This window comes from Protopterus annectens, chromosome 12.part0 (assembly GCF_019279795.1).
Source record: "Protopterus annectens isolate FY-2018-M chromosome 12.part0, PAN1.0, whole genome shotgun sequence".
In the NCBI taxonomy this organism is placed as follows: Eukaryota; Metazoa; Chordata; order Ceratodontiformes; family Protopteridae; genus Protopterus; species Protopterus annectens.
The window spans coordinates 1,324,459-1,347,464 of record NC_056746.1 but is presented as its reverse complement, the minus strand read 5'-3'; positions in this window follow the sequence as shown (position 1 = coordinate 1,347,464).

The window sequence follows — 23,006 nt, the reverse complement described above, 5'->3', positions numbered from 1 at the left end:
GCACTGTTTTGTATGAACATTGTTCCATGAGCACACTGTCTTGTATGAATATTGTTCCATGAGTTCACTGTGTTGTATGAACATTGTTCCAAAAGCTTACTGGATTGTATAAACATTGTTCCATGAGTGCACTGTGTTGAATGAACATTGTTCCATGAGTGCACTGTATTGTATAAACATTGCTCCATGAGTGCATTGTGTTGTATGAACATCATTCCATGTGTACGCTGCGTTGTATGAACATTGTTTCATGAGTGCACTGTGTTGAATGAACATTGCTCCATTAGTTCAATGTGTTGCATGAACATTGTTCCATGAGTGCAGTGTTGTATGAACATTGTTCCATGAGTGCACTGTGTTGTATAAACATTGTTCCATGTCTGCACTGGGTTGTATGAACAGTGTTCCATGGGTGCACAGTTTTATATGAACATTGTTCCATGAGTGCACTGCCTTGTATGAATATTGATCCATGAGCTCACTATGTTGTATGAACTTTGTTCCAAAAGCTTACTGGCTTGTATAAACATTGTTCCATGAGTGCACTGTGTTGAATGACTATTGTTCCGTGAGTGCACTGTGTTGTGTGACCATTGCTCCATGAGTGCACTGTGTTGCATGAACATCATTCCATGAGTGCACTGTCTTGTGAGAATGTTATTCCATAAGCTCACTGCGTTGTATAAACATTGTTCCATGAGTGCACTGTGTTGAATGACCATTGTTCCATGAGTGCACTGTGTTGTGTGAGCATTGCTCCATCAGTGCACTGTGTTGCTTGAACAACATTCCATGAGTGCACTGTCTTGTATGAATATTGTTCAGTGAGTGCAGTGTCTTGTATGAATATTGTTCCATGAGCTCACTGTGTTGTATGAACATTGTTCCATGAGTTTATTGAATTGTATAAGCATTGTTCCATGAGTGCACTGTGTTGAATGAACATTGTTCTACGAGTGCACTGTGTTGTATAAACATTGCTCCATGAGTGCATTGTGTTGTATGAACATCATTCCATGAGTACACTGTGTTGAATGAACATTGTTCCATAAGTTCACTGTGTTGTATGAACATTGTTCCATGAATGCACTGTGTTGTATAAAGAGTGTTCCATGAGTTCACTGTGTTGTATGAACACCATGAGTTCACTGTGTTGCATGAACAGATTTCCATGGGTGCCCTGTTTTTTATGAACATTGTTCCATGAATGCACTGTCTTGTATTATGAATATTGTTCCATACGTTCACTGTGTTGTATGAACATTGTTCCATGAATGTACTGTGTTGTATGAAGAGTGTTCCATGAGTTCACTGTGTTGTATGAACATCATTCCATGAGTTCAATGTGTTGCATGAACAGTGTTCCATGGGTGCCCTGTTTTGTATGAACATTCTTCCATGAGTGCACTGTCTTGTATGAATATTGTTCCATGAGTTCACTGTGTTGTATGAACATTGTTCCATGAGTTTACTGTATTGTACATTTCTCCATTAGTGCACTGTGTTGAATGAACATTGTTCCATGAGTGCACTGTGTTGTACGAACATTGTTTCATGAGTGCACTGTGTTGAATGAACATTGTTCCATGTGTACACTGTGTTGTATGAACATTGTGCCATAAGTAGGGTTCATATTACGTTATTGAAAGATAATGTAATCGAATGGCTGAAACATCGAAATGGCCACATTTCGAAACTTTTTTTGTGGGGGACTGTGCCCCCAAACCCCCGTCTAAATATATATTTCAACTTCTAGATCACACTACAGTGAGGAAAGGTCAAATATCCCATTCTTCACTGTACTGCAATCCCACAATTCAAACTTTGAAATGCGGCCATTTTGATGTTTTGTCCGTTTGATTATGTTATCTTTCGATAATGTAATAGGAACCCCATGAGTACACTGTGTTTTATGAACATTGTTCCATGAGTGCACTGTGTTGTATGAATATTGTTCCATGAATTCACTGTGTTGTATGAACATTGTTCCATGAGTGCACTGTGTTGTATGAACAGTGTTCCATGGGTGCACTGTTTTGTATGAACATTGTTCCATGAGTGTACTTCTTGTATGAATATTGTTCCATGAGTTCACTGTGTTGTATTAACATTGTTCCATGAGTTTACTGTATTGTATAAACATTGCTCCATGAGTGCACTGTGTTGAATGAACATTGTTCCATGAGTTCACTTTGTTGTATGAACATTTTTCCATGAGTGAACTGCATTGTATGAATATTGTTCCACAAGTGCACTGTGGTACATATCTATACATCCATGAATACAGAGTGCTGCATGCACATGTGCATCCATGTGTCCAAGGCACTGCATTGGCATATGTTTCCATGGGTGTGCTATGCTGCATGAACATGCATTCTATGAGTGCACTGTGTTGCCTCAGGTACTTCCATGGGGGAGTTTTGCTGCATGAAAACATATTCCCTGAGTGCCTGTGCTCCATGTGTATCAGTTTCATCGAGTTTACTGTACTGTGCACATGTTTCCAAGAGCACATTGTGTACAGGTACAGTAGTTCCCTTAACACACTCGACTGCATGTTCATTTTTCCATGTGCACACTCTGATCCAAGTAAATATCATGCCATGAGCACACTCTAAAGCAAGTATACGTCCTTCCATAAGTGTACTTTGTTATAGGTACATGTCATCCCATGAGCACACTGTACTGTAGGGATGTTTGTTTCTATGAGCACCCTCTGCTGTAGGTACATTTCTTTCTATGACCACACTCTGCTGCAGGTAAATGTCATGTCATGAGCACACTGCTGCAAGTACATGCCTTCCAAAGTGCACACTGTACTGCAGGTACATAGCTTTCCATAAGTACACCCTGCTGCAGTTATATATATTTTCATGAGGAAACTCTTCTGCAGGTGCATGTCATGCAATGACTGCACTCTGCTAAAGGAAGATATCATGCCATGAACACACTCTACTTCAGGTACATGTCATCCTATGAGAACACTCTGCTGCAGTTACACGTCTTTACATGAGTGCATTGTGCTGCAGGTAAATGTCATGTCATGAGCACACCTTGCTGCAGATACATGTCATGCCATGAACACACTCTGCTACAGGTAGATGTCAAGCCATGAGCACACTGTGCTGCAGGTACATGTCTTCCCATGAGCACACTCTGCTGCAGTTACACGTCTTCACATGAGCGCATTGTGCTGCAGGTAAATGTCATGTCATGAGCACACTCTGCTGCAGTTAATTGTCATGCCATGAGCACACTCTGCTACAGGTACATGTCATGCCATGAGCACACCTTGCTGCAGGTACATGTCATGCCATGAACACACTCTGCTACAGGTACATGTCAAGCCATGAGCACACTGTGCTGCAGATACATGTCATGCCATGAGCACACCCTGCTGCAGGTACATGTCAAGCAATGAGCACAATGTGCTGCAGGTACATGTCTTCCCATGAACGCACTGTGCTGCAAGCAAATATCATGTTATGAGTGCACACTGCTGCAGGTACACATCATGCCATGAGAACACTGTGCTGCAGGTACATGTCTTCCCATGAGCACACTCTTCTGCAGTTACAAGTCTTCACATGAGTGTATTCTGCTGCAGGTAAATGTCATGTCATGAGCACATTCTGCTGCAGGTACATGTCATGCCATGAATGCACTGTTCTACAGGTGCATGTCAAGTCATGAGCACACTGTGCTGCAGGTACATGTCATGCCATGGGCACACTGTGCTGCAGGTACATGTCATACCATGGGCACACTGTGCTGCAGGTACATGCCATGAGCACTCTCTGCTACAGGTACATGTCATGCCATGAGCACACTGTGCTGCAGTTACAGGTCTTCACATGAGCGCATTGTGCTACAGGTAAATGTCATGCCATGAGCACACTCTGCTGCTGGTACATTTCATGCCATGAGCACATTCTGCTACAGGTACATGTCAAGCCATGAGCACACTCTGCTCCAAGTACATGTCATGCCATGAGCACAGTCTGCTGCAGGTACATGTTTTCCCATACAAACAAGCTGCTGCAAGGTACATGCCATTCCATGAGGGCACTCTGCTGCATGTAAATGTCATGCCATGACCACAGTCAATGCAGGTACATGCCAGGCCATGAGTGCATGCTGCTGAAGTTACAATTCAAGCCATGAGCACACTCTGCTCCAGGTACATGTCATGTCATGAGCACACTGTGCTGCAGTTACAAGTCTTCACATGAGCGCATTGTGCTGCAAGTAAATGTCATGTCATGAGCACACTCTGCTGCAGGTACATGTCATGCCATGAGCACACTGTGCTACAGGTACATGTCAAGCCATGAGAACAATGTGCTGCAGGTACATGTCATGCCATGAGCACACCATGCTGCAGGTACATGTCAAGCCATGAGCACACTGTGCTGCAGGTACACATCATGCCATGAGCCCATTGTGCTGCAGGTACATGTCATGTCGTGAGCACTTTCTGCTACAGGTACATGTCAAGCCATGAGCACACTCTGCTCCAAGTACATGTCATGCCATGAGCACAGTCTGCTGCAGGTACATGTTTTCCCATACAAACAAGCTGCTGCAAGGTACATGCCATTCCATGAGGGCACTCTGCTGCATGTAAATGTCATGCCATGACCACAGTCAATGCAGGTACATGCCAGACCATGAGTGCATGCTGCTGAAGTTACAATTCAAGCCATGAGCACACTCTGCTCAGGGTACATGTCATGTCATGAGCACACTGTGCTGCAGTTACAGGTCTTCACATGAGCGCATTGTGCTGCAAGTAAATGTCATGTCATGAGCACACTCTGCTGCAGGTACATGTCATTCCATGAGCACACTGTGCTACAGGTACATGTCAAGCCATGAGAACAATGTGCTGCAGGTACATGTCATGCCATGAGCACACCATGCTGCAGGTACATGTCAAGCCATGAGCACACTGTGCTGCAGGTACACATCATGCCATGAGCCCATTGTGCTGCAGGTACATGTCATGTCATGAGCACTTTCTGCTACAGGTACATGTCATGCCATGTGCACACTGTGCTGCAGTTACAAGTCTTCACATGAGCGCATTGTGCTTCAGGTAAATGTCATGCCATGAGCGCACTCTGCTGCAGGTACATGTCATGCCATGAGCCCACTTTATTACAGGTACATGTCAAGCCATGAGCACACTATGCTGCAGGTACATGTCATGCCATGAGCACAGTCTGCTGCAGGTACATGTATTCCCATGCAAAAACTCTGCTGCAGGTACATGCCATTCCACGAGGGCACTCTGCTGCATGTAAATTCCATGCCATGACTACAGTCAATGCAGGTACATGTCATGCCATGAGCACACTCTTCTACAGGTACATGTCATGCCATAAAAAATCTCTGCTACAGGTTCATGTCTTTCCATGACATGAGCACTCTATTTCATGCCATGAGCACACTCTGTTGCAGTTACATGTCTTCCTATGAGCACAATCTGCTGCAGGTTTATGCCATGCCACGAGAATGCCCTGCTTCAGGTACATGTCTTCACATGAGCACAGTCTGCTCCAGTTACATGTCTTCCCATGAGCACATTCTCCTGTAGATGAATGTTATGCTATAGGTACACTGAAAGACTATCATGAATATGTCATGTCATCTCTGCTCTTTATAGTGTATTGAAGGTGAGTAATTACATTTCCCAGCATCATTCAAAAAACTGATAAGGAGATGGAAGGATTCATGAATAATTTGTTCATCCCACAGTGTGGGCTTCACCATGAACTCTACATCTGGCATGCAGCTCATCACTTAATGTTGCTTTTCCTATGCACACTGCAAAAAATGTAACTTTCATCTGTACCAAAATTGTGAATTCTAGCATATGTTTGAAATAGTCCTGTAAATTAGAAATTGTACTGGTAACATAAATGCATCTCATTGTACAAGTGTCACATAACCCACCATCTAATATTCAGTGATGATTAGAATCCCCTCTGATTTAGCTATGATGAAATACAGCAGTGTCCATTACCTAGTTTTGGTCACCTCCCATTATGTTTAAAGTATGTCTGTTTTCCACCCATCCCTTTATGTCTTATACATTAAAATGAAAACTCACTGTTTCTGGATGCCTCCCCTTCCACTCATTCCATCCATGAATTGCCACTAGAGCTCTGCTAAAACATAATTTTACAACACACCCATATAAGATAGAGTCAGCTGATTATTGCACATGCTGTCTCTATATGTAATTAGCATGCAATGTGCATGTCACACCTGCCATGCATAATCTAACAGCATACAAGCCATGTCAGTACATCTTGCAACAGAAATGGAATAAATCTATGTGCTGGGGAAATAGTCAGACTTGTGTTACTCCTCTACCAAACTAGTACCCAAACAATTGCACTGCTTACAGGTATAGTTAGAAGGCATGTTGCTCCACTGGGTCAACTGCTCCAGCTTATCCATAATAAAATTACTGCATCCATCTGAAACCAGCCCTGAACATCTGCAATAATGCAAATAGAAAGTCACTTTGCATTCTAGTAAACTGGGCTGTTTTTCAAAATAAAAACTGGGGCAAATCTTTTACATTGATTTACTATATAAAATAAATTTAAAATAAAATTATTATTGGAATAAAATGAATCATAGTCTCAGCTGTACTACAGTATTTTGGAACAATGAAATGACAAAAAATAACAACATTAAAGTTAAATTATACCTTAAAGACCCAATAGACATGTTCTATTCTGAAAGAGTCCTAGACCGCCACAGGCCATTGCATTCTTGGCATAACTATAAAAATGGAACAAAAATAATCATTGCAACAAATACATAATTGGGGGGGGGGCAGAGAGACAGAAAGTTGACTCACCTACATGTAATGATAAGAGGTATGGAAACTTATGTGTAGATAAAAATTGCTGCCTTTCAATTCTTAAACACCTAAAGATTCTTAAAGTAATTTCTCTGCTTGTCACCAGGATTACCAGATCAAAGACATGAATGGATTAATTTTCAGTCATCAATGAATAACAGAGGTATCACCTGATTATTTGGATATTATGAGCTCATCATGACTGCTTAATAACTCACTTGGAAAACTGGATTCAATAAACCCTACATGGGCCACTAAAACTGTGTATGTGTCATTGTGTGACACGCACATGATAGTGCACCATTTTGTATTAAGTAAGCATCTCTACGTGTGGTGCAGAGCTGCACAAACATGGTAAACATTGCAAAATGCTAATTACAGCATACACAGCTGAACTGTATACTAATCAACCAATTCAAGATGGAGGAGCTATTCAACAGGCTATAAAGCAACTGTGTAGACTCATTTCTGTTTTTTCCTGTGAATTCCAAAACTTATCGGAATACAGCCACAGAAACTAGGCTACATGGAAAGGATGTTAGGGGCTGCTGTTGTTCTTATTCATGTATAAGTGCAGCAGGTCCAAGTCTATGCTGCTGCTGCTGTCAAGAGACCACAGCCAAGGAGAAGGGCTTTTAGACCCTGTTTAACTTTTTGTAATCTACATGAGGTGGAAATTATAGAGTGCTACAGGGTGAATAGAGACACTACAGAAAATGTGCAACCTCTGTTGTCTTCAAGTGAGAGCAAGTACAAAGCAATGGGAACAAATCCTAGTGGAGACTAAGGTATGTGTAGCAGTTAGAATTTTAGCTACAGAAACCTTCCAGAGACCAGCAGGGGACATGTTGGGGGTGTCACAGGCATCAGCATCCAGGATCCTCCATCAATTCCTGAATGCTATGCTGCAACATGCCAGTGACCCCATATATTGTCCCCATACACCTGTGGACAGAGCCACAACTATGGAGGAGTTCTACCCTGTAGCACACTGCCCTGACATCCTGGGTGCCATAGACTGTACACATGTAGAAATTAAAGCATCACCTGGGGAAGAGGGAAGTGTGTACTAAATAGAAAGAGTTACCACTCCATTAACTGCCAGGTTGTGTGTAATACTAAGGGAATCATCCTGAATGTGTGTGCTGGCAACCCAGGCAGTTACTATGACTCAAATATCTGGCACAACTGTCAACTGTATAGGATGTTTACTCGGGGGAATATCCCACAAGGTCATTTTCTGGGGCATGCAGGTTATACGCTTGAACCATGGCTGATGGCACTGATCAGAAATGCACACACAACAACTGAAGAATACATTAATGAGGCACACGCTCAAACAAGAAATATCATAGAGTATGTGTTTGGGCTGCTAAAGTCATGGTTCTGGTGCCTAGATACATCTGGGGGAGCCCTGCAGTACACTCCCCATACATGTGCTGAAATAGTCACCTTCTATGCCAAGTTCCACAACATTATCCTGAGAAAACAGCTTCAGCAGAAACTACAAGGGGAAGGGCCACACATCCCACCACCACTGGCAAGGTCACCACAGCCACACACAGGTGAGGAGTCATAGGGGGAACCAGTAGCCGCTGCAGTTTTAGAAAGATAGTGACATGCACAATATGGCCTCATGCTGTCCAAGAGGATAAAAACCTTCATCCATACACACATACATATAGTGACATCAGTGCCAGGTAAGACTCACACCCTTTACTTACCCAAGTAATGGCTGTGTTCTGCTAGCATCAGACAAAGTCAGCCCTTACCTAAAACTCTTGTAACTCCTGGATTTCCAAGGTAAGTGTTGAATGTGAAATATAAAAATAAATGTCTAAGAATACAAAAGCATGGCATATCCTTGCATACTGTTACTTGCTGATGTAAGTAAGTATAAGGTGGGTGAGTTTTCGGCAATGACATCAATATGTGACAGCTGTGACTTATGTGAATGCATGTGTCCTCTATGAACTAATAGGCCTTGTGTCTAAAATGTACAGATTTTCATTGAATATCCACATTTTAGCCTCATGTGTTTGTAATGGCAAATCATTAAAGAGTGAAGTTAGAAAACAATGACACACATTTCAGTTTCAGACTTCATATCCCTCCGAAAAAGCATAAAAATAGTAATGCTAAACCTTTTAATCCAACTGTCTAAGTTTGTAAAACCACAATGTTAAAAACCTCGCCCCATTGTTGGGCCTTTGTCACACTTTTATGTATGGCTTGGTCCAGCTCTGTGGTCTAATAGTTTGGCAGAGATATACACATTACAAAAACCTGTAAGAAAGCAGTAAAATTTGCAAAACAGCATCACAAAAACAGATATACTAAGTACTAAGTCAACTATGCACCCTGACCAAAAACTTATGCATCCCTGAATCCAAAAGATAGAAAAAAAGGATATGGCACAGTTACCATAATTTGGACAGGTGGTTGTGTGGGAGCCAGAAGGTCTAGGCTGACATAAAAGGTAGTGAGTGTATGTGAGTAAGAAGGAGAAATAGGCAGACATTTGGATTAAGTATGAAATGGCCACTGAGACAGAATGAGCTTTAAGCCTCATGACTGATCTATGTAACTGTTATGTTTTTGAGTCTGTATGGGCAGTCCAAGTGAAATTGGTGTGTGAGTGTCTGTAAGAACACAGCCAAGCTCTGTGCTAGTTCTATATCCTGGTATGTCATGTTGTGTGAACCATGCATGGTAGAGGTGACAGTCCCTGACCCCTAGAACTGGCTCTGCCAGGAGTTGCACTGGCATGTCCACACCCAGAGTCAGATGCACTCCAGCAACCTGAATGTGACTGATGTCTGCTGGATGAGCTCTCCTCATGAGTATGCTCAGGACCATGGCCTGCCACATATGGGTGTGGACACCTCAACCACTAATGGAGGAATGGAAGCAGTGCCAGTACGGCAGCCTGATTGAGCACGGCCACATTGGCTAATGTTAGATGATGTGGCTGATCTACTTCCATGTGGATGCCATCCCCCTTCCAATACATGTTCCATCACAGACATTGCCTGATCCAATGTGTCATTCAACCAATCCATTGAACTGGCAACATCATGGAGGCAGTCATGGATGTCAGCCTGTCCCAAATCCACAACCCTAAGGATTTCCTCGGAGGCCCTATTGGAACATGCCTGCATCTACATGACAGCCCTAAACATACATCAAATGGCATGGACAGACACATCTGGATCAGGTGGAGGATGGACAGCAGGCCTCCTCTAAGCAACCCTAGCAGCCCTCCTGCATGGCACCTCACTCATACTTTGGCTATGACCACAGTCAACAGGCATTGAAGCTACAGTAACTACACTACCCTGATCAAGTGACTCCCCTCCACCTGTCCAATATCTGAGGGCTCACTGGAATGGGTCTGTCTAGGCCTACTGGCTGTGTCTGCTGAAATTACAGTGGATGGCTGAATGTCAAGCTCAGTGTCAGATTCAACCTCAACACCCCAGCTGTGTCTGTGTCTGTGTCTGTCCACCATTATCATTAGAGTCTGCCAATACTCTGACATCAGGTGGTAAGAGTTCTACTCTTCCTCTGTCAGGATTACGTGTGATAATGTGCAACAAACACAGGAAAGAAATTAATAGCTACACTACTACAGTTCAGCATATGCTAACAATCTAACACCAGTGCCACTATCACAGATGGTACAACCAAACACACACACAGTCATGACACCCACCTCACACATACTGATAAATGACTATTTCTCAAATTCTTATCATTACTGAAATAAAAATGTTTTCTTATCATGTGCAGATGACTCCACACTTGCTAAGAGGCATGGTCCTAAAAAAAGTTTAGCAAAAATGTAAGGCACCATCATCACAATAACAATAACATGGGGGGGAAACATTTTGGCCTTTATATGTCCATTAACAATACATTTAATGAAAACCTGGATGACACGTGCATCCCAAGCCCATGTGTAATGAAACAGAATGTGTTGTTAACTCTAACAATCTATAACTAGTCTCCCACCCCACCCCCCAAAAAAGTTATGAAACCAACTTAATTATTGCTTTCAATATTTTACTATACAAGAAATATGTAAAAATTAAGACAGGTAAGCCTACCTGGAAGCCCTAACTGGGACATACTTTTCCTCCCTGAAACAGCAGCACCACCATCAATCACATGCTGTTGTGCACTTTCCACTGAGTTCTCTGGATCCCTCACAATGGATAGGAACTCTTCATTTGGTGTAAGTGGAGGCTCTGTAGCAGGCCCCACCCTCTGGTAGCCAGCTGTCCATGAGCCACTGCAGCTGCTCTCCTCTGGGCCGAGGAAATCATGTCAGTGGCCCTATGACGTACCTGATCATATGTCTTGCTGCATTCCCCAACAGCACTGATATCATTCACTATCTGGTTCCAAATTTGCACTCTTCCAGAGATATCCCCACATCCTCTCTCAAGCAGAAAGGCACCATGTTGCTGAAGTGCTTGGATGATCACATAGTTTTCTGAGTCACTAAGGGGATGCTTGGATGCCATAGTCCTTAGTGACATAAAACACAAAAGAAAGATAATACAAATAAATATCACATAAGTAAAAGCTTTGCTTAAATATAACACATATTATTAGTTTTTCAATATTACCCACTGGAGAAACAAAAACCTTTTCAAGTTATTCAAATATAAAAAAGGGGTTATGTGGTTGTAACATATCACAGTCACACACACACCAATGTTTGACTGAAAACAAGGAGGAAGAATAACAAAGCAAACCTCTATAAAAACATTTTGGTGTTGCCAATACAGTAATGGAACTTGTCTCCCCACCCCCAAAACAACAGGCAAAGGACATTTTTGTACAAAACAAAGGAATAAAACAACAGTGAATTGTTATAAGTGCTAAAGCATGAGAGGATAAAAATAACTTCAGAACAACTCCAGAAATGTAGAGCCAGTACTCGAACAGCTGAATAAAAAGTGTTTATTCAATAGTTAACCACTTTCTTCCCTTCACAGTTACAGGACTTCCTCAGAACAAATTTGAAAACATGCACTTTAAAGATACCTAAAACCCAGCCTTGTATACACTTTTAATTGGTTGCCAATTAAGCCTAATAGTGGCACATCCAATAAAACATTTTTAAAAAACCAACCTCTTTAAGGTCTGTATGAAAAAGAACAGTAGACATAGACATTTCTTATACAATTTTAAACAACTAAAAAACAAAAACAGTAATAAGTATTAAAATGCAATATTAAAGGTAATTAATTCACTAACCATTATAAATGAGGCTGTTACCTTCTCCAGTATATTAAAATTAAGACACATTTTGGGGTAATTTTTTGTGAAAAAATTAGATGCATAAATAAAATGCAATAAAATTACCAATGAAATAATTGGAATAAAGATTAAATTAATATTTACTAAGGTTTTATCAACACCAAATACCTTTAGGATTTTATCACCCACCAGGAGATCCCAGGGTTGGTGTGTAGGGTCGTGCACAACACCATTGGTGCACTCCTATGCTGGATAGAGAGGCTGCTATCACCTACAGTACATAGGAGAAGACATCAAGCACTCCTACAGCCAGCAGGTGAGGACTAGATTCTCACTGTTCACATGTTTGATGGGCATGAGCATCTGTTGTCCCCTCCCAAACCCCAACGTGCAGTCCGCCAACCTTTTGTGTTCTTCAATGTCCCTGTGTCTTGTCTTGTTTATCCTGTATGTTTGCATCTGCTTCCAGACCTACCTTACTAACCTGACCCAGAAATACCTATGTCCTGTACCCAACATTCATTTCTTACTGAAGTAAAAAAAGGCACATGTCCCACAAAAAAATGCCATCCCATACGTAGCTCTCCACTTTACACACATGTCTTCTTGACACACTTGATTTGATCCAATTGGCTATACAACATGATTGCGTTGTTATCACCCCTCTTTGTTGTGGTGACAGTCCAAATTCAGCTAATATTCTGTACATATTTTCATGTTGCACTGTTGAAGAAATGGATAGCTATGTTTTTTCCTTCCTCTATTCTGCACATTCCTATATTGGATTCCATTTGTTCTTCCCCCTGCTTGACCCCTATTTCACTATTTGCCTACCTACCCCATTTAACACCTTTAATCTGGTCAAAAATAGAATCACACACAACACACACACACAAGTAAAAAAAAGGCATAGGAGCCCCTCAGTTTTTGGCCTCAGTGTTTGCACAGAGTATGGCATTACATCCCATTGCCAAGTGATGGTGAATGGCTCTTCAGTGGTGCAGTTACCTCCATGCAATGTTGCTTAAACACACTGCACTAAGATAACACACAGTGAATGTAGAATAAATAATTATTTTCATTAAAAATTATATATTTAAATCTATTCCATACACCTGAATTCAAACCCTATATCATCTGGGCTCTAAAAGAAATGCATCAATGCATTTACACCTGCTGCCACAGAGTCAGCTAAGCAACAGGTATGCTTCACATACTCAATATTCAGAACTGTCATAATTTTATCAATGAGGCTCACGTTTTCTCTCCACTTAACTATGTGCAAATAGGGAAAGCATTTGAAATGAGCATCTTGCATGCACAAACACTTTGCCTGTCAATGCAGTCAAAGTGTGTGTGTATGTGTATATCTAGTCAGAAGAGCATAGCTGTGCATCTTGCAGTCATCTCTACAATCCAATGAATTACCAATATTTTGACAGTTGGACATGCCTACACATCAATTTCATTTAGGCCTCCCAATGTCTTCTCTCAAACATCCAGTGATGATGTCATCCACTATAAATTGTCCAGCAGCCTTATAAAAGTCACACTTTTGCCATGGCACTTATACAGAGGTCTCTAGCTGGTGTATTTAGATAGGTAGGGGTTCTGTCTCACTGCAGTCAACTGGTGTGTGTGTGTGTGTGTGTGTGTGTGTGTGTGTGTGTGTGTGTGTGTGTGTGTGTGTGTGTGTGTTTACTTGGTTGACATTAGAGAGAGAGATTTTTACACCAGTATTTGGGACACTGCTATTACAATCTTCTAATCAGGCACTGCTGATGTCATCACTTATTAAAGTGCTGTCTGACACTCTTTACATCAGACTTGTGCTGTGCTGTGGCACTTGTGTTAAATAGAGAGGTCTGTAGTCAGTGTACTTAGGTAGCGGTTCTGATCTCACTAGAGTCAACTGGTGTGTGTTTCTTCACTTGATTGAAAATAGTGAGCGGATTTTACACCAGCATGTGGGATACTGATATTACCCTTTTCCTCTCAACAAACTCTGATGATGTCATCAGCTATAGCTGTCACTCAGGCATGTTCTGTTAATGTCACATACTAGGCTAAGATCCCTAAAGTGAGTGACTGTTGTGCCATTAGATTTGTGAATGTGCAACATTTCATTCAAGGCAGGGTCAGATACTGGCCTGTAGGCCAGGCACAAGTCACCTCTCAGTAGCATATATTATACACAGTACAGTGACAGAGTTTTCAGTGTATCCACATACATCATGACAGGGTTTTTGGCACTTTTTTGCATATAGTTTTAGATCATGTGGCTCGGGTGACAATCATTTGCCTGTGTTAACATTGTTGAGGCACTCAGTGGTTGCACCCAAGTTGCAATCATCAGCAAACTGGTAAGGCAAAGGCTGTCTAATTTATCCTGGACTTAAAAAAAAAATAGATTCCAAACAGCAAACAGCCCAGCAAAGATCATTGTGGTATGACACTGGTAATGGCTCTACTGGTAGAGATTGAGTCACCAACTTTGATAGTATGTGTTCTGTTAGTGAGCCAATTGGCTAGCAACCTAGTGATGTAAGGGTTGATCCTATAGACCCTGTGGCTGTGGCTTACCAAGTTTGCAGATGACTGCAAGCTGGATGCTGTCTTAAATTCCCCTAGTGATGTGAAAATCCTCCAAGAGGGCCTTACCCAAACTAATGACTGGTCTCAAAAGCATGGCTTCAAACTGAATGCCAAGAAATGCATCATTATCCCCTTTAAGAAAAATGTTATGCCCACTAATTATCACAATAATAACAATGTACTAAGCATGCAATCAATTGTGAGGGACTTGGGGACCCAGGTTGATAACAACCTGACTTTTGACCACGCCTCTATTGCACAGAAGGCTTTCTACATGGCCCACCTCATAAATAAGGGTATTTCATCCAAGAACAAGGAGGTCATAACAGCCCTGTACTCCTCCCTTATCAGACCCATTATCGAGTACAATGCCCCCTTTTTACATGTACCTTGCCAAGCACATGCAGCAGTTGGAGAGATGACAGAGGTTCCTAACCAGGGAAATCCATGGTCTCAAACACCTATCCTATACAGATAGGATAAAAGCTCTGTCCCTCTACTCAGTCTCATACAGAATGGTCAGAGGTGACCTGTGTCTGGCATACAAGGCCATTTCAGACCCAGCCTTGATGGAGTTGCTGCATATTCATAAGACAAACTCCATTCATGCAACCCACACACAAGGCCTTAACCTGGTCTGTGACATTAATAGAACTTGTTGGTGGGATAGATTTGTGTCCCAAAGACTTCCCCATCTGCGGAATAGACTCCCTCTCCATGTCAAGAAGAGAACCTCTCTAGCCCTCTTTAAGAGGAACCTGGACGACTGGATGGGAAACAGAAAATACACCCCTGGGATCCCACCTGTGTCCCTGCTGGACAGGGAAAACAGATGCTGACTTTGAGGTAACATGGACGAAATTCTTGGCTAGGCTTATAAGGGCCTCTAGGCCAATAGCCTGTTATCATCCTGTGAACCTATGAACCTATAATTCCCAGCTCGGAGAGTTTCTCAGTGATACCTGAATGGGGGATTGTGTCAAAATCCCTGGCCAGATCAAGATAGGTAATATGCACTGTCTTACCTTCATCCATGGCTTTGGTGACTTTCTCGAAGAAGTCTGATAGGTTTAATAAGCATGATCTACCCTTAACAAATCCAAATTGCGTTGGGTCTAGAGTTTGGAGGTCACCTATGTCCTTGTTGATAAGATCTATATTGATTCTTTCCCTGGCCTTGCAGATGAGACTGGTTAGACTTATAGGTCTTCATTTCACAGGGTTGGTTGATGGACCCCCTTTGTGCAAGGGGATTACTGCTGCTGTTCTCCACTCCTTTGGAACAAAGCCAGTTCTCAGGCTATGGTTAAAGAAGTCACTAATTGGGTCCGCTAGGTCCAGTTTTAGATTGCTTAGTAAACAACCTGGGATGTTATCTGGTGCAATTGCAGCCATGTTTTTAACCTGGGTTGTTGACCATGTCATCCCAGGCTAACAGATATTGGATTGATACCAGAAGGTAAGCCAGTTGTTGAAGTCCATCATCCATTGTTTATATTGTGGCATCATCCTGTGTGAAGATAGAATGCTTCTTAGGGCTAGGTTCATACCTGCCTGGGAAACATAATATGAGAGTTCAGTCATGTGTCTCTTTGTATAGACCAGAGAGGTACATCTCAAATAAATCTCTCCAACGTGAACTATGGCAAAGTTATAGTGATGAGTGACATGGTACAATACATTTGTATGTATATTGGCATATTAGGGCATGTGTTGTTGTAGTGGAGCAGATCAACTGTCTGCACAGTTCAAATTCCACCATCATAATGACAATTGCAGTATGGCACAGGTGTGCAAGTGTCTACATGCCAATATTAAATGCTCTGAGACACATATCAATACAAATTCATATTGATTAGATGGTTACATAAGTCTTGCTGCATACTTATGTAGTTAATCTGTGATATACACAGCAATGTATCACATGTTTTGATACAACTGCAACCTTGGGGAATTCATTGTATGTACAGCTGTGTTCTGACAACCAAGGATTATTGAGGGGGTCAGCAGCACCATTATGTGACTATTAACATTTGTGTCAGTAAACTTTCTGCACAAGCCACAAACAAATGATCTGTAATGTGTCCTAATATGACATCAGGCTGTTTAAACTCAGCTTTGCCATTAAACACATATATGCATATATTGTGCCATTGATGAAAGCACATGGCATTGTTACAGTTGTACTACTGTGTGCATGGTACCAGTGTGTGGAATGTGATCAATGATCATGATTGTATGTGTAGGTTAGGCATATGTTGTGCAATTGATGTAAGCACATGGCATTGTTACAGTTGTACTACTGTGTGCATGGTACCAGTGTGTGGAATGTGATCAATGATCATGATGGTATGTGTAGGTCTTTTCACAAATCATGTATTTCAATACAATTGAAATGTTAAGGGGAATATATACAAGTAAGCCCAGATGTGCATGTGGATACCACCAGACATACCCAACTGGAGTAAGACGATCTGCTAGCTGAGTTTTTGGTGCACATGTTACTTCCCTGTTGCCACTGTCCATTAGCCAAAGTATACACGAAAACCTTACTCAGTTTTTTTGTAGGAAGGCAGCACATATGTGCATTATGTATGGCTAATAGCACAGAATTAATGAGCAACATCACAGATTGCTTATAGCATGACACAGAACATGCACCCACCAGACACGGTTGGATCCATACTTCAACACAGCCTCCAGGTGGAATATGTTCCTGTAGAAGGTTGTACAGCAACATGTATGCATCTGACTTTGGGGAGGGACAGCACCTGATGCATGCATATATAGATGCATCCTGACTCTCCACATCTGTGAGGTAGACTAACATGTCATCATGGACCTTATTGAAATATACACTGGCAATATCCTAGCTGAACATGAAAGACATGTGTGATATGTTCATGCTACATCTATGTCTGTTACATCTGTTAGATGTCCTCAAGAAGGTCAGCAAGGTCATGCTTGATGACAACACTATCATCCTGCAGAACTTCACCAGGCCAAAACATCTGACAGAAATCTACATTGAGGTATTTGTGCAACACTGTCACAAGTGGCCATAAACATCTATGTCACTAAGTGGATAGACCACTGAATCACATACATGACATCTAAATATGTTGAAGTGTGTGACATGACCCATATCTCGAGTCTAGTGATCAGGACCATACCTCAGAGCTGTGTGCTAGGCCATTTCCTGTCCATTATTTAATTCACAGACATCAAGAATGACATACATGTCCTGTGTCCAAACAACCATCTGGAGGACTGCAGATTGTGTAATCATTGAATCCAACTGTTATATTAGTATAATATTTATAGCCTCAACACACACAAAAGATTGCTGCCACAGCCATGAAGACACGAGATGAAACAAAATCATTGGGGCATTTGTTACACTATAAAAGCAAATGCACAGCCCAGTGATAATGTAGACAGCACACCCCTGTGAGCAGACCAAATGGTATCTGACCAGTGTACTGAGGTAGACGGTATGAGGAACGTCCACCAGCATGTGCCGACAATGGTGACTACTCCCTTGTATGGAGCCCAACTCCTGAGTATGTGCAGGACCTCCACATCAAAGGCCACTGCACTTCCATAGTTCACATCCTTAATCACATCAATAAATGATTACAATGCACCCTTTTTCAAGTACATCCCTACACATCTTTCAAGGATGCAAAGCTCAAGTGTACCACATTTTCCACAGTGAGCTTCCAGACATCTTATTAGTCATACCTATGTATTATTTTTGTTACATAAACAATACTGTATGATGGTGCAGAACAACCAACTAGGTGTTATACCAGATGCATGTGTGATCACAGGATCATAGGATTATAGGAGGTTACGAGGCTAATGGCCCCAGGGCCCTTACAAGCCTAGCCAAATTCAACCCATGTTCCCAAGGGTATCTGGTTCAAGAAGACACTAAAATTAGCACCTATTGTCCCTGCCCAAGAGACATACAGGTGGAACCCCTGGGGTGAATTTCTGGTTACCTATCCAATTATCCAAATTACACTTAAATAGGACCTTCTTTGAGCGAGTGCCCTGTGTGCCATTTGATTTGTGAATGTGCAGCATTTCCATTAAAGCCGGGTCAGAGATTGCTTTATTTGCAAGGCACAGGTTACCTCTGAGCAGTCTGTACAACACAGCTTAAAGTGACAATGGTACCCCAGGGATCCATTCTTGGCCCTATGCTCTTCAATATCTTCATTAATGATTTCCATGCAGCCATTCCTAACACTAAGAAGGTACAATATGCAGACGACTCAACTTTAGTTTGCTCTGCATCAAACCTCCCTGAGCTCCAAACAAAAACTCAAACTGCCTTCTCAACTACTGAGAACTGGATGCTCCAAATTCACCTCTCTTTGAATGCCAACAAATCAAAGATCCTTCTATTCTCTCCCTCAAAATCTATCCGCCTAGACAAAACCTCTTTCAAGATTACAAGTCTTGCCAACTCCACTATAGAAGTTGTTCCTTTTGCTACAATTCTTGGAGTTACTATTGAGGAACACCTAAAATTTGATACCCATATTCAGCTAAATATAAAGAAAACCCATCAGAAACTTGGCATGCTGTACAGAAACTCCCACCTCCTCTCCCCCTCAACAAGACAGACCCTCGCCACTACCTTCTTACTACCTTCACTAATGTATGGTGCTCCCCTACTAACCAACCTATCTTCCTCCATCTCTTCTAAACTAGAATCCTGTTACGATAAAATCTCAAAGTTCGCCACCACTTCCAAACACCCCACTCACCACTGTAAACCTCTCCACCAGCTGCAATGGCTAGAACTCCCAAACAACATTGACTACCTCCAACTCATCACCACTCACAAGCTTATTTTCAAACCAACTATATGCCCAGCACTAATAAACATCTTAACATTATACACCCCAAACAGAACGCTAAGATCTACCCATCAAAATGTGAGTTGTTACAAACAATGTTTTAAACAATTAGCAGAAAAAAATGTGACTAGTTACAATATTATTTAAGCTGCTTAGATCAAAATGAGTTAATAGTTAGGCAGATGCTTATTTAAAGTGGGTAGGATCTAGTTGTACAGGAGTTTGGAAACAAGAAAGGAAAGTAAGAATTGCTAGTAGGAGATGTAGGGGGGGTAGAGTATAGGAGACAGACTAGACAGGTAGGTTGTTTTGAGACTGTAAGAATTAAGAGTGGTTGGAGACAGAGGAAGGAAAGAGGTAGAAGAGGCAGGGGAATAGTGTTAGAGATACATTAAGAGTGAGATGGTGAAAGGATGGTGGTTTTAGGGTGGTTGGCTACAGTGGCAAGACCACTTTGTTTTTAGGTATTTCCTTGTGGCTAATTTGAAACTTTTGCTATGCTGGAGGGATTTTATTTCCAAGGGGAATTGGTTCCAGGATGTAGCTGGGTTATAGTTATAGAGAAGGCAGCCTGTTTTCGTTTTGGGTTTGTAGATGTCTAATAATTCTTGATTTAAGCTGTGTAGCATCCTAGCAGGAGAATATTTGGATATGATAGTGGAGAAGCTGGGGCAGAAGGAGGGTAGATAGAGGAGAGAGTGGATGATTTGTAGTTGATATAGTTGGAGCAGCTGAGGGAATTCTAGCCAGTCTAGTTGCTGTAGTGCTAAGCAGTTGTGTGACTTGTAGGTTTGGTTAGCTGCAAATCTGACAATCTTATTATAGGTAGTTTCAAGCTTGGAAATAAGTGTAGAATTTAGGTTTGTGAATATGTGGCAGCTGTACAGGAGTGTTGGGAGTAATAAAGCCTGGGAGAGAGTTATTCGGGCAGTGTTAGTTAAGTATTTCTTGCTACGGAAAAGGTGCCCAGGTTTCTGATAAGTTCTTTTTACCAAGTTAGTAATATGGAGATCAAACTTAAGCTGATCATCTATTGTAACACCTATAAATTTAGTACTTAATACATAAATACTTTATAACACATAAAGTTTGTTCTTCCTTACACACTATTGATTAACACTGTGTACTGCCTTCAGGCTAATGCTACCTCTATACCACTCACAGAGGAGTTAAACCTCTGTATTAATTTAACTCATGCTAATATCAATGCATAAAGAAATCATCCATGCTAATGTTACTTCTATATCATTCTCAGATTATTTAAACCTCTGTATTAATTTAACCTTGTACTACTGTTCTCAACCACTAAACATGTAAATATGCTTTACATCCTTCTCCAAGCTGCTGTTTAAGTTTTGTTTAGTTTTTGCTATTTTGTATGTAAAATTTGCTTAGTTTGTTTCTGTTTCCACTATGTATTGTACTTCATATTATGGAGCTTGTACTATGTATTATTGGAGCTTTTCTCCCCGGGCCTCCACTGAAAATGGGCTATTTGAGTCCAGTGGACCTCCCCGGTCATCAAATTGAAATAAATAAATAAAAATTTCAGTCTGTCCCTATAAGGAGACCCTGAATTTTTTTTTGTAAGGAACCTTTGTGGTCTCTCCAATTGCTGCAGATGTTTGGAAAGGAACATACAAAGAGAGCATTCTACTCTATTATTGGCCTGATGAGGGAAGAGTACAGGTGGGTTATAACCTCTATTTTTTTCTGGAGGCAATGCCCTTATTTATGAGATGAGAAAAATAAAATGCCCTTCTTACCAATGTAGAAACATGGTGATCGAAGTTAAGGTTGCTGTCAACATGTCTGCCCAGATCTCTCATCACTGACTGTATGCTTAGGGTATTGCTATTGATGTGGTAGTTTGCAGGAACATCACCCTTGCCGAAGGGGGTAATAATGCATTTTTTTTGCATCAAGTTTCAGACCATGACTTTAGCACCAGTCAGTAATCTGCATAAGACCTTCTTGCAAAATGTTGCTACTGCTAGCGGTTTCAATAATCGCTCCCAGTTTGCAGTCATCAGCAAACTTCATCAGCCACAGTCATTTAGTTTTAGCCTGTACTTCAGATAAGTAGGTTCCAAACAGTAGGGGACCCAAAACCGATCCCTGTGGAACACCACTGGTTATAGGTCTGCTGGAGGAGGTGGAGTCCTCTATCAGTGAACCAGTTTACAACCCACCTAAGAATATTTTTATTTTATTTATTTATTTTACATTTGTTGACCGGGATAGTCCAACTGGATGCATGTCCATTTTCAGCGGAGGCCCGAGGAGAAAAGCTCCAAGGGTAAGCAGATACAGCATTACATAATACCAGCATTACATATTACAAACATACTATTTACAGTGATTACATAAGTAAGCAAGTCAAACAAATTCCACAGGTTAGAGTTAATCTCGAGTGTAAGTCAGAATTAAATTAAAATTACACAGTAAGCTGGTTAACAGATTTTTACACATTCTAGAGAGAGTTAGCCAGGCTTGATACATGGACATAGCCAGTTAAGTGCCAAATGTTGTTTGAGTCTAGTTTTGAATTGACCTAAGGTAGAAAGTAAGGTAATATCAGTTGGAAGAGAGTTCCAGGGTCTACTTACAGAGTTTGCAAAGAGAGAGTCACTGGCTGTGTTATTAATTTTGCTAGTCTGAATTAGTAGTTTGTTAGAGGATCAAAGGATCGTTATAGGGGGTGATAATATTTTTAAGTGCAGGAGTATTGTCCGGATGATAGAGGATTTTATAGGCCATAATCAGTTGGTTATACTGGATTAGGCTGAGTAGTTCAAGCCACCCAAGCTGATTTCGATTGATTCAATGATGTGTCCTAAAAGGCAGCCCAGTGACAAACCTGGCAATGTGGTTGTAGCAAATTGAGAATTTGTTAAAGACAGTCTTGTTTAAATTCGAGAGTAGAGGGGATGCATACAGAAGGGTTGAAAGAAGGTGAGAGCAAGCTATGGCAATTTTAGCTGGAGGGGTTAGAAAGGCTTTTATTCTGTAAAGTGACCCTAGTTTTTTATTGATGGTTTTGATAGTTTGGTTAACATGTAAGTCAAATTTTAGATTATTATCTATGATGACACCTAATAGTTTTGTAGAGGGGTCAGGAGAGATTATTGTGCCATAATTTGAATTTATGGTAAAGGTGAAAGCGGTAGACCTACATGTTGGTGAAAATAACAGCATTTTAGTTTTTTTGGGATTTAGGATCAGACAACGTTCAGAAAGCCAGTTTTCTATTGTATTAAAGGTGGTCTGGGTAGTTGACCATAACTCTATTGGAGATGTGGCCGAGCAAATCAGAGTAGAGTCATCAGCATATTGGATACAGCTGACTTTTGGAATGACAGTATAAAGGTCGTTAATGAAAATGG